This window comes from Gigantopelta aegis, chromosome 7 (assembly GCF_016097555.1).
Source record: "Gigantopelta aegis isolate Gae_Host chromosome 7, Gae_host_genome, whole genome shotgun sequence".
NCBI classification, from domain to species: Eukaryota; Metazoa; Mollusca; class Gastropoda; order Neomphalida; family Peltospiridae; genus Gigantopelta; species Gigantopelta aegis.
The window spans coordinates 30,195,253-30,197,752 of NC_054705.1; the positions used below are offsets into that span (position 1 = coordinate 30,195,253).

The 2,500-nt window shown below is 40.0% G+C and overlaps 1 protein-coding gene across 1 annotated transcript in view; it reads left to right on the forward strand.

Moving 5' to 3' along the window:
- The window catches only part of LOC121377020 (cubilin-like), a 49,060-nt gene that overhangs the window by 9,904 nt on the left and 36,656 nt on the right, over positions 1-2,500 (forward strand). The window lies entirely within an intron of this gene.

A 2,500-nucleotide genomic window follows, 5' to 3' on the forward strand; every position in this document is an offset into this window, starting at 1 on the left:
GAGACCAGTGTTTTGTACTGTTGTACTGGTGTGGAGACCAGTGTTTTGTACTGGTGTATTGACATGAAGACCAGTGTTTTGTACTGGTGTATTGACATGAAGACCAGTGTTTTGTACTGGTGTATTGATATGAAGACCAGTGTGTTGTACTGGTGTATTGACATGAAGACCAGTGTTTTGTACTGGTGTATTGACATGAAGACCAGTGTTTGATACTGGTGTATTGATATGGAGACCAGTGTTTTGTACTGGTGTATTGATATGGAGACCAGTGTTTTGTACTGGTGTATTGATATGAAGACCAGTGTTTTGTACTGGTGTATTGACATGAAGACCAGTGTTTTGTACTGGTGTATTGATATGAAGACCTGTGTTTTGTACTGGTGTATTGATATGAAGACCGGTGTGTTGTACTGGTGTATTGATATGAAGACCAGTGTTTTGTACTGGTGTATTGACATGAAGACCAGTGTGTTGTACTGGTGTATTGATATGAAGACCAGTGTTTTGTACTGGTGTATTGACATGAAGACCAGTGTTTTGTACTGGCGTATTGATATGAAGACCAGTGTTTTGTACTGGCATATTGATATGAAGACCAGTGTTTTGTATTGGTGTATTGATATGAAGACCAGTGTTTTGTATTGGTGTATTGATATGAAGACCAGTGTTTTGTATTGGTGTATTAATATGAAGACCAGTGTTTTGTACTGGTGTATTGACATGAAGACCAGTGTGTTGTACTGGTGTATTGATATGGAGACCGGTGTGTTGTACTGGTGTATTGACATGAAGACCAGTGTTTTGTACTGGCGTATTGACATGGAGACCAGTGTTTTGTACTGGTGTATTGATATGAAGACCAGTATTTTGTACTGGTGTATTGACATGAAGACCAGTGTGTTGTACTGGTGTATTGATATGGAGACCGGTGTGTTGTACTGGTGTATTGACATGAAGACCAGTGTTTTGTACTGGCGTATTGACATGGAGACCAGTGTTTTGTACTGGTGTATTGATATGAAGACCAGTATTTTGTACTGGTGTATTGACATGAAGACCAGTGTGTTGTACTGGTGTATTGATATGGAGACCGGTGTGTTGTACTGGTGTATTGACATGAAGACCAGTGTGTTGTACTGGTGTATTGATATGGAGACCGGTGTGTTGTACTGGTGTATTGACATGAAGACCAGTGTTTTGTACTGGCGTATTGATATGGAGACCAGTGTTTTGTACTGGTGTATTGACATGAAGACCAGTGTTTTGTACTGGTGTATTGATATGAAGACCAGTGTTTTGTACTGGTGTATTGACATGAAGACCAGTGTTTTGTACTGGTGTGTTGATGTGGAGACCAGTGTTTTGTACTGATTTATCGACCTTATGTCGAGGTCAAGTGTTTTGTACTAGTGTGTTAAAAATTAGTGTTTTGTACTATATCGACTACTGTTGTATGGACGTCATGCCGACGACCAGTGTTTTGTACTAGTCAATTGAAGACTAGTATTTTATATTGATTTATCGACCTTATTTTGAGGTTAAGTGTTTTGTACTGATTTATTGAAGTCCAGCATTTTGTACTGTTTTATCGAGGACAATGTTTTGTATTAGTTTTTGGAAGATACTTTTGTTGTACTGATTTTTGGAGGATCATTTTTGTTTTACTTCTTTTTAGGGGACTATTTTTTTTTACTGCTTTTTGGAGGACCATTATTTTGTACTAGAGTTTCAAGGACAATTTTTTTTTTTACTGATTTATCGACCTCGTGTCGAGGACCAGTGCTTTGTACTGCAGCTGGAAAACACCCTTTAGTACTGCAGCTGGAAAACACCCTTTAGTACTGATTTTTTCCCCTTCCTCAACCCACCCCTATTTGTTTAGGATAGGTACGACCCTGCGTGAATACTCGTAGAGATATCTCCGACATCGCACCAAGAAAAGGTTTTAGAAATGGCGACAAACGCTTTTGTATCCAACTTGAACTGTCACATTCTTCACGGTCTGAACTTTGGTGACCTGCTGTAAAGTGTAGATTGAGATCCACCCGGCTAAATCCTGGCTTTCTGTTATACACCAGAGAGTAGATCCAATATCAGCGTGAATATACTCACGGAAAAAAGTTTTGTTTAATGACACCGCTAGAGCACATTGATATATTAATCATAGGCTATTGGATGTTAAACATTTGGTAATTTTTACTTATAGTCTTAGATAGGAAACCCACTATTTTTTTTCATTAGTAGCAAGGGATCTTTTTTTTACATTTTTACATGCACCATGGCACATACAGGATAGCACATACCACGGCGTTTGATATACCAGTCGTGGTGCACTGGATGGAACGAGAGATAGGCCAATGGTCCTACCGACGGGGATCGCTCTCAGACCAACTGCGCATCAGGCGAGCGCTTTACCAATGGGTTACGCACCCCCCCCCCCCCCCCCCCCGTCCCAACTCGTATATCAAAGGTCTTTGTATGTGCTATAGTGGGTTTC